Source organism: Chinchilla lanigera, unplaced genomic scaffold, assembly GCF_000276665.1.
Source record: "Chinchilla lanigera isolate Chin_1 unplaced genomic scaffold, ChiLan1.0 scaffold00004, whole genome shotgun sequence".
In the NCBI taxonomy this organism is placed as follows: domain Eukaryota; kingdom Metazoa; phylum Chordata; class Mammalia; order Rodentia; family Chinchillidae; genus Chinchilla; species Chinchilla lanigera.
Genome location: NW_004955405.1, coordinates 29,289,788 through 29,300,175, shown reverse-complemented (window position 1 = coordinate 29,300,175; position 10,388 = coordinate 29,289,788). Strand labels below are relative to the sequence as shown.

Genomic DNA, 10,388 nt, shown 5'->3' with positions numbered 1-10,388 from the left:
ATCTTGTCTTCTTTTGTTTTCTTTTCCTGTGTATTCCTTTTTAAAGTTTGTGGGCTGGGGATATAGCTCAGCAGCACAAGCACCTGCCTGGCAAGTGTAAGGTCCTGAGTTTGATTCCAGGTACCCCCCAAAAATAAATACATAAATAAAGTTTGTGTTCAATATTCATAATGTATGCTGAGATACATTTTAATAGACTTGAGACACTTTTACTTTCTTCAGAAAGAAAACAAAATATGAGGGAAAATTGTAAATACAGAAATGCTAAAATGTTTTTCACTTAAAAAATAAAACAGAACTCGGAATCCTTGCCCAAGTGGATTTCTATTACTATAATTCAGGTCAGTCTCAGATGAAGGTGTGTCCAGCCTATGGCCCACAGGCTACACGAGGCCCTAGGCAGCTAGTAGTGCAACCCCACGAGATTTTTTTAACATTTTGTGATTATTAACATTTTGTTTCTTTTGATGTTTTTGAGACTGGTCTCAAATTCACAGTCCTTCTGCCTCAGCCTCCGAGTGTTGGGGTTACAGGGATGTGTCACTATGCTTGGCTTTTATAGGAACTTTTCATGACTCGATTACATGGTGCTTGAGTATAGGCAGCATAAATAGCAATGAAACACCTTGTAGGGGAGGAAATAGTGCGACGCGTTCTCCACCTCCTGTGCCTCCCACACAGTCAGTTATATTGAAACACATGTGTATCAGATGTTACATGTGCTTGTGTGACTTGGCCAGTAAAATACAGCAATTACCCATAACAGAATTTCAACTCACCTAACACATGTGTGCGCCTGTGAAGACTGGCACTTATTGTTATTAAGCAAACGTGAGAGTTACCTTATTCTTATTTAGTTACTAAATGCATATATTTTATACATGGCTGTAGCATATAAATTTCTCTTCACTCATCGCAGCCCAAGTAAACCAAAAGATAGGATATCCACGGCCAAGACAGTAGGTAAGTCAGTGAGGTATTGTTTTAGTCACTAACAGTAAGGCATGACTTAAAAAGGAATTTAAGAAGGAGATGATAAATTTGAGGCATCTGTGATACGAGTCTGCATTCCTGTGGCTGTGGCAGACATTTCCAATCAATCACAGACTTCTTCCTCCACCCACCGTGATAGTAGTTTCAGAATCCCTCTCCACACAGCACTCTGGGGCATTGCTGGGGTTCACTGACAATGACAGTTGCTATGGTTTTGATCTGAAATGCCCCCCAAAGACCCTCATGTTGATGGCTTGCTTCCCAGTCCTGGACACTATTGGGAGATGGTGGAACATTTGGTTATGGGGCCTGGTTGAAGTTAAGTCATTGGGGTAACTGCCTTGAACTCTCTTTCAAGTAGATATGGGGATCCTGGCTCCTTCCTTCTTGCGTTTGTTTCCTAGCTGCTGTGATGTGAACAGATCTCCACTACATGCTCCTTCCACAATGAACTGCACTACTACAGGCCCAAAGCCACAAGGCCAAGTGACCATGGACTGAAATTTCTGAAAGCATGAGACAAAATAAAGCTTTCCTAATTTCAGGTTGATTATCTCAGGCATTTTGTTATAGTGATGAAAAGCTAACTATCACAGACAGAAATTATTCTCCTCCCTCGGTAGCAACTCTTCTACAGTCAGCTATCATTGAGCCTTGATTGTGCCACTTCTGCAGAACTACAAGGTTAAAAACAGAAAGAATAAACTCCCTTACTCTAAAGAATGTTCCCAGAGCCATAACTTGGATGAGTTGGTTAGAAGTTTGCCCCTATGCATCAAATTTTAAAGGATAAAATATTTGCAATTTGTGAAGGTTCTATAGCTCGGCCACTACCCCACCACCATTGGCTCCAAGCTGTTGTTCAGGGAGTTCTCTGGTCAGATATAGAACCTTCAAAATTTGGTAAGGATTGGAAGAGTCCAGGACCAAAAGCAAATGCAGGTAGCAGGTCATGTGCCCTGGGTTCTTTCTCTCCTTCTGTCTCTTCTCTCCTACCCACAGCCTGCTTTTCTGTACTTACTTCTATCAATAACAGACTGCATTTTGTGTTTTTTGCCCCAGAGTTCAAATATTGCTAAATGTCACTTGATCTTTTCATACCAGATAATGAAACCTGTTTCACTACATGGATTGGAAAAGTGCAAGAGCTAAATCACAGTTTGAATCCATGAGTCAGAAACCTTAAAAATACGAGTCTTACTAACCTAGAGATTCCATTTCTACAGCTAAAAAGAATAAGTATTTAATCATATGCATAAAAATTTTTATCAGAACATTGTTTATAACATTGAAAACAAAAAAGAATCTGAATCTCCAACAACAAGGAATCAGTCATATAAGAGCAAAGTATCCATGCAAAGTCCTGTGCAAAAGTTTTCAATGAATTTCCTCTATTCATAATATGTGATAAGCTTCAAAGTGAAATGACAAACATTACAAATGCTATCAACTGTTTTTTAAAACATCATATATGAAACAACCAGTATTATCTTTAAATAACACCAAAACATTACAGGTAGTTAGCTCCCAGGTAGGCTTAAGGATTGTTATCTTTTTATTCTTTTTGCTTGTCAGTAGGTAGGTAGGTTTTATGTGTCCCAAAATGAATCTATAGGTATTTTAAATATCAAAAATGCAACAAAAGTCTTTCTTTGTTGGTGTTGGCGTTAACCTCTTTTTCTTTAGTGATTGTGTTAAGTAGGGAAAATTTGGAGAAGACTGGAAGTGTGTAACAGTACAGTAGGAATGCACTCATTTTACCAACTGAGGGTTTACAGTTCTTACTACAGTTATTTTGGAAGACAGAAGAGCCCTGGACTTTTAACAAAAACAGAAGTTAATCTAGGATAATAGAGGGCTGTTTGTTTCCACTTTACTCACCCCAGGCTTAATTTGTGGGGAGGGCTGTCTTTTGTGTACCCTTATTCCTACTAAATGCAGCGTAAGTTCTGCTCAACACAACATGCACTGAACAGGTGGCTGTGAGGGACAAGAGGATTCTACACAGGAAAATGTGTTTCAGACATTATAACGTCCGTACCAACACACAGTGATATTAGAGGAGTGTCTTATGACCCAGATTCTTTACTGGTTGCATTCTTTGTGTTTCTTGGTGGGTGTTTTGTTTGTTTGTTTGTTTCAGAGGCTAGGTCTTGCTATCTTTTCCAGGTTGACCTTGAACTTCTGGGGTTTAGACATCCTCCTTCTTTAACATCCCAGTTACCTGGCTGGGCCATCACACCCAGATGATTGAATTTTTGCAGTGGTCCTTTTGCAACTAGGGTGGCACAATAATTCATGGCAGTTGTACTTTGCAGCTTACATCTGAGCGAGACCAGCACGAACACTTCAGTTTCGCCTTTCTCACAATTTGTTTTCTGTGCCTCCTCATGAACTTAAATGAGCTTCTTGAACAGCTGACTTCCTTTGCATTGTATAAAGGACCAGAAATTTATTTCTTTTGGGTAAAAACATCACTGAGTGAAAACAGTTCCAAATAAAAGACAGCACCCTAAAAAATGTCAAAAGATCAGTAAGTTTGGAGCAGTAGTTTCCAACAGATGCTCCTATAGCAGCATTCCCATGGTGACATCATGACTTCCAAGGATAAGGACAATGTTTGCTCTCATAGGTTCCTTTCTTTTTTTTTTTTTTTTTTTTTTGCAGTACCAGGGATCAAACTCACAACCTCACGCTTGCCAGGCAGGCACTTAGGCCACTGAGCTATATCCCCAACCCCTTAGGTTTCTTTCTTCATTTAAAAAAACTGAGTCAGTGTTTTTAGACTGCACTGATATAAAAATGAGTATAATCTAGCTTAGGTTCCACATGTGCATTCATTATTTATCTTATTATTCTCTTCTGATTTTAAGATTAAAATCAAACTATTTTCATAGTCCATTAAAAATAAAATAGACCACGGACACTGGGCTTACTAGACAAATCAATGAGAGCAACCCTTGAGAATTTATTGAAAATGCAAATTCTGGGGTTCTACCCCATACTTAATGAACCAGAATCTGAGCAGTGTTTTGACAAGCCTTCCAAGTGAATCCAAGACACACTCAAGTTTGAGAACAACTGGTTTACACAGTTCGAAACTAGACAGGTGTTATTTCCTTGGCAAAAGATTAAAATTCTCCTCATTGGCCCCATTTCTTTACTGATAGGGTAGGCAAATGACCTTTATGGTCACAGGTCTTTCAGTAGAAAGTCATCCTTTTGACTATTTTTTAAGCTTGGTTTTGTCACAGAGAAGATGTTTAAAGCTTAAAAAGTAACATTCTATAACTGATCCACTCACTCAAACTTTAAATAACTTTATAGTAGTGAATTTTATCTTTGAAATGAAAACACGATATATATTTTAGTTACAATGTACATCTTCATATAAAACACAAGATACATGTTTCAAAAATCACTGCACTATGTAAAATTGCATGATAAACACTGCAAGCTTAGGAAAGTAGGGCACACTGCTGTCAGCAGCACATACAAAAACAGATAGGAACCTAATAAAACCCGCAACAGTTTTTTTCCCACCTTCAGTTGTTAATAAATGCACAAGTACTACAGTAAACATGGCATTTTAGCTTGAAAATATGAAACTTGACCATGGAAGTGGGCCTCAGAAGGATTATAGCTTTTCGTTACTGTGAATGGGAAAGGGGAATTATCTGAAACTCCACAGCTGTTACACTAGGGATGGGTGAATGTGGCTCCTGACACACAAGGTGAAATAACAGAGCTGGTTTATGTCTGAGCTGTGTGCATTTCTGCCCTCCTTTGCAGCTTGGTTCATCTAAGTGCAGGTTTCTGCATTCATCTAGCGTTTCTCTCTTGTGAAATCATGCATAAGCAAATGCAGAATTTGCATGATGCCCAAATTGTTCCCTAATGGAACAAAAATGTTTTCTCAAACAAGCATAGCAGAACCGATTCTGTGTGCATAATGTTACAGTTCTATATCTAAACTCTGTACACAAGCATTACTTCTACATCTGAACATTGATCTGTGTACATTCTATGAGTCCAATGTCACTGTTTTAGATACAACACTGAGCATGGGTGGATGAGAAAGATACGGTATATGTGTTTATGCTAATAGAGGAGAAACCCTATTAGAAGTAATAGTGCCTTACTTAAATATCATCCTAGGAAATTAACTTGTGAATCAATCTAAAACATTTTAATTATGAGTTTTATCAGCGTCTATATTTGTTAATTATAAGGAGTGAGGGGCAACTAGACTGGCCTTTTTCTCTTCAATCTTCCACATTGGAAAAAAAAAAAATGGGGATGAAATCACATTTTTACTTTTACTTTAAAACTGAGACTCGAGCTTTGTGGATACAAAAAAGTAAATGTTTCTTGACTCTCCTATTGTGACGTTAATCACTATAGTTTTAACCTTTCCCCCAATAGTTGTGATAAGGAATCAAATACAAGCAGGCCTTCTTTTTCATGGTTTTAATATGCATGCATTTCAGTTACCATGGTTTAGTTAAATAACATCAGTCCCTCAACAGCATGGATCAAGTTTTAGTTGCCATGGTATATTAACTGTGAGTAATTGCACAAAGCCCAAGTTTCATTGCTAGCTCTGCAGTCCACAAATCGCTATGTAAATAACAGCTGCACATCATGATCAGTGACTAATGGTGCCGCATCTTTCAACGTGTGTCAGGGAGTGGTCACTGACATCTGTTATCCACTTGTGCCGAGGCAGCAAAGCATGCAGTTGAGTAGCTTTCTTGTTCCCCCATGATAAAGCCACATGATATTCTACCAAAAGAGATATTTGACAGAGGCAACTGGGCAACAAAGGTGAAAGTGCACCAAAGAAAAAAATATGTGGTAGGCATAAATACACTCTGACTGTAGTGTAAAGGGAGTTATAGAAGAAGTAGCCAAGCATGGGGAGGTTGGCACTGCTGGCATTGTAAACTCTCTGGATATGCACGCAAAGGACAGAAGTGAAAGTAACTCATCCACATAAATGAGGAGATGCTGGTGACAAGATAGATGCAGATGTTCTAGAGGAAGAGACACCAGCAAAATTTTCCCAGTAAAGGAACTCTCAGAGCTATTTCCAAACAGTGAAGACAAAGGACAAAATGTTGGGTGAATCCCAAGTATTCGATAATTAGAAGAAGCATAGGAATGATACTTCCTCCAAACTATAAATCATATGATGAGAATATGACAAATACAGTTCAAATTGCTCTGGATAAGTTTTACATGGAAATAATACTTTAGTTCTCAATGTTTATAATGTTTCTTTTTTTTTTCTCCGGAACCGGGAACCGAACTCACGACCTTGCGCTTGCCAGGCAGGCGCTTTGCCGCTGAGCTAAATCCCCAGCCCCTATAATGTTTCATAGTACACTAAATAAATATCAGTTTTACCACTTTTTTTACTTTTTTTTTTGTACCAGGAATCGAACTCAGAACCTTATGCTTGCCGGGCAGGCGCTTATGCCACTGAGCTATATCTCTGGCCCCGTTTTACCACTTTTTTCTTATATATTTGTAGCCTATAATAAGGTAGTTACATTAACAGCAACAGTCACTATAATGTTTGTATTTTGACAAGATCTCAGAACTATTTAAATTTTTCATTGATTGTTAAAACAGCTTTGCACATTTCAGCTTGTGCTATGGTTTGGATGAGTTTCCCCCAAAGACCCCTGTGTTAAAAAGTCTTGATCCCCAGTCCATGGTACTTTTGGAAGGTAGTAGGATCTTTAAGAGGCAGGGCCTGGAGGGAGAAAGTTAGGTCACTGGGAATGTAACCTTGAAGGACACAGATGTCATAAAGTGAGCATCTTTCTTTGTCGTGTGACCCCACCATGCTGTACTGCCTCCTCAAGGACACAAAAGTAATGGGCCAACTGATTATGGACTGATGGACTCTAAACCTGGGAGCCAAAATGAACCATTCTCCCTTATAAATTATTGTCTCAGGTGGTTTGTCACAGTGCCAGAGAGCTGACTAACATACACAGTTACTTTTACTATTTCACCTGAGTGTGTAAAGTGAGGACTGCTTGTACAACCTGTAAAAATGTGAACTTTCAGTTATCTCTGGACAGCCAATAGTAATGATAAACATGATACAATGTTAACTTTTTAGAAAGCTAAGATAATTTTCTGCTGCCTAATGCCAACAGTTGTTCCCAAGTCCCTAGTCTTATACATTACCCATGTAAATGAAGTCTGAGGTACCTGTTAAAGATGAATCATGACCCCTTATTCATTTCTCAAAGGCAGTACAGTATTTTGGAGGCACAGAGAACAGGCAGTAGGGCAGAAGCATGAACAGAGCTGTTTAGTTGCTGGAAACAATTTCAGTCCACTGGCTGCTTGAGGTCCTGGAATCAAGTTGACTGATGTTAACTGAATTTTTAGATAAAAGTATTTTGGCAATATGTTGTACAATTTTTAGATAGCTTTTACTACCTCTGAAGAATAACATATGGTACACATACAATAGATATTTTTACATCTCCTTAGGAACCATGCCATAATTACAAATGGGAGGAGCAGAAATCTACAAAGCTTATAGTTTTGAAACAGTAATCCTTTGTGTGGATATTTTGTAAGTCACAATAAATCTACCTTGGGCTGAGATTATTTCAAGAAGAAAAGACTACCAATGGATGCTTTCAGCATTACTGTTTTTAACAATTAGTTCTTCAGCCTATATGTATAATTTAGAGACCTAGCAGTTTCCTTTTATTAGATGACCAACCTCATCTCCTTTAATCAGCTGGTACAAGGAGGATTTTCAGATAGGTTATTCATCAGATTTACGCACAGCTGCCATCCACTGTATTTCTAATTGAAGGCTTGGTGCTGGCTTTTACGAGGAAGTCAAGTTCAATTGGAAAATAATAAACCTTTGGAGTCCAAGCTCTGTTCCTCCCACAAACCCTCTACTGTTAGGATGTGATTCAACTCGTTTTACTACACTGAGATTGTGAGAATTTCTCTTTTTTAATGTTGTTTACTGCAACCGAATGTTTGTGTTCTCTGATTGTGCTTACATTTACACAACAAATAAATAATCTGGAGAAAAGATGAATATTTTGTTAATAAATCAGTTGTTTACTCTGTACAAAGCTCAAAACTCAGTTTGATCCTCCTCCTTTTCCCTCTTGCAAACTGACAATTTTTACTGAAATGATTGAATTACCACATGTTTTGACATTATGTAGGCATGCCTTCAGCTAGCATTCGGCCACATGTTATAAGAAACCTAAAACTCAGACAAATTATTCAAAAATTTTGAGGCTACCACATTTTTATAATGTGAATGATTGATTGAAATTTGTTGGGATTCCAGAAAAACTAAAGCTCTTTCAATGGAAGCAAGGCATGATTTGAATATTTATAAGATAACTGGAAATTCCACAATATGTTTGCTTTAGCAGAGGCAATTAAATACAAAATAACAAAAATAGGGTCCTTCAACAAGCATGCGAAAAGAGTAGAGTGAGAAAATATAGAAGTGGAGTCTACTAAATTTCACTGCGATTTGTTTATGCCTGTGTGATACCTTCGTCAGAGATGATTACCTGAATTTTCTGAGTGTTCCATGTATAAAATGCACTTGCATGTTATGCTTCCACTTTTCATATTCAGGGATCTAATTATGATTTGAAGAACCAGAAGACAATTATGACTATACCTCTATGAAACAGAATATAGAGGCTGGTTCCTCTCCCACAGCACTGCATGCTAATGCCTGTACTCAGCCTGCCTCTCCTGCATGGGGCCATTTGGATATCAACTGAAATGTTTAGTGGCAAACTGGAATTTGAGCACTGCTGTGGACCAAAATAAGTGGTTGCTTCCTTTCGCTTGACAGATGTAGAGCACTGTTTCCCTGGGCCTGGAAAGGAAATGACATTCTCTTCAGTACGCATGATGTGCCGAATACTTACTATGCCACACACATTTGCCACATTATTTTGTTTAAGATCTTTACTGCAACCTTACGCCATATGTCTGATGTACTCATTTCAAAGATGAAGAAACTAAAATTTAAAGATAAATAAATCTCTGAAGCAGAATGTTGTATGGAAAACATAAGAGAGAGAGGATATTAACAGTATAAAGCCATTTATATCCTTTCTTCAAAGCATGCCAAAAATGGTACATATTGCCTAGACTTAAATACATATGTACTAAATATTTAAGCATATGAAGCAGGAAAGGCAAATACCAAATTAGGAAATTTTTTGCTGGTGAAGAAAAATGAGATCAAACATAAGTACACATAGGCTTCCTCCCTATTTGTATTTTCTGTCTTTGAGCTAAGAATTGAGTGTACGGGTAATTATAATGGCATTCTCTGCACATGGTATGCGGTTGAAGTATTTTGTAGAGGTGAAACATTAAAGTTAGTTGTGGTGAGTCACACAGCTATTAAAGATCAGGCGCTACTGATTGGACTCCAAACCTACCTCTACTCAATGCTGAATTCTCTCTGCTTCTTCTTATAATTTGTACCAGCTGGATAGGGCTTCAGCCTTCTTGTGGAAACAGCGTATCCAGGAAAGAAAGTGCTGATTGGTCATCGCTCCATGACTGTGTATCACGGATGTGGGTGATGGGGAGAAGAATCAGGAAAAGCCAAGGAGACAGGATGTAAAGGACCAATGCTACTTAAAGCAGGATCAGTGTGAGTCTTTGGTAGGAAAATGGATGTACCTTGAGACCACAATACTAAGTGAAATGCATCAGATACCAAAGGTTAAGTAATGCATGGTTTCCCTTATCTGAGAAACCCAAAATATAAATAAGTTAGAACAAAATAAAATAGAGATGATAGAAAAAGGGAGATAGTCTATGTTAGAGATGGGAAAGGGGTATGAGGATTAGGAGAGATGAGAGAGAAGGGGAAGGGAAAGGAAAATAGAATCACGACGCACTAATACACTTGTAATAGTTAACTGATTGTGTAAATCTGAGCAGGAAACATTCAGCTAAATGGGATCTGCACAGTTCTGGGTGTGGCTAAGGGGATTTACTCAAGACAGAAGACCTACCCTAGTGACACTTGTCACCAGAATGGTATAAAAGGGAAATGAAGAAGGAAGGCTCGTTTCTTTGTTTTTGGAGAAGCTCAAGTCTTCGCCTTCACCTTGATGTCACCTCCTAGTTTCCAGTGCAGACCCTTCAGCCTCCTGTTGCAGGCTCACACAGAGCAGTACACTGAGCTCCCGGCCTTCCACTAGCTCCTTCGTTTTCCACTACAGACAGGCCTTTTGCACTCTTGCACATCTGACTCTGTGAGTGGCCATTGTAAGCCTGCTTTGTAAATTCTTATGCATTAGTATATCTTGAATTGAATCTATAAGCACTGGCTGACATACATATATATACCA

The 10,388-nt window shown here is 38.4% G+C and overlaps 1 long non-coding RNA gene across 1 annotated transcript; it reads right to left on the bottom strand.

The window, feature by feature from the left end:
* Positions 1–2,986: 2,986 nt before the first annotated feature.
* LOC106149406 lies at positions 2,987–9,886 on the bottom strand. Its single transcript, XR_001235567.1, has 3 exons — positions 9,465–9,886; positions 7,222–7,367; positions 2,987–3,505 (listed from the first exon to the last, which is right to left on the bottom strand). It is a non-coding gene; the product is annotated as an uncharacterized LOC106149406 (long non-coding RNA).
* Between the last annotated feature and the right edge of the window lie 502 nt (positions 9,887–10,388).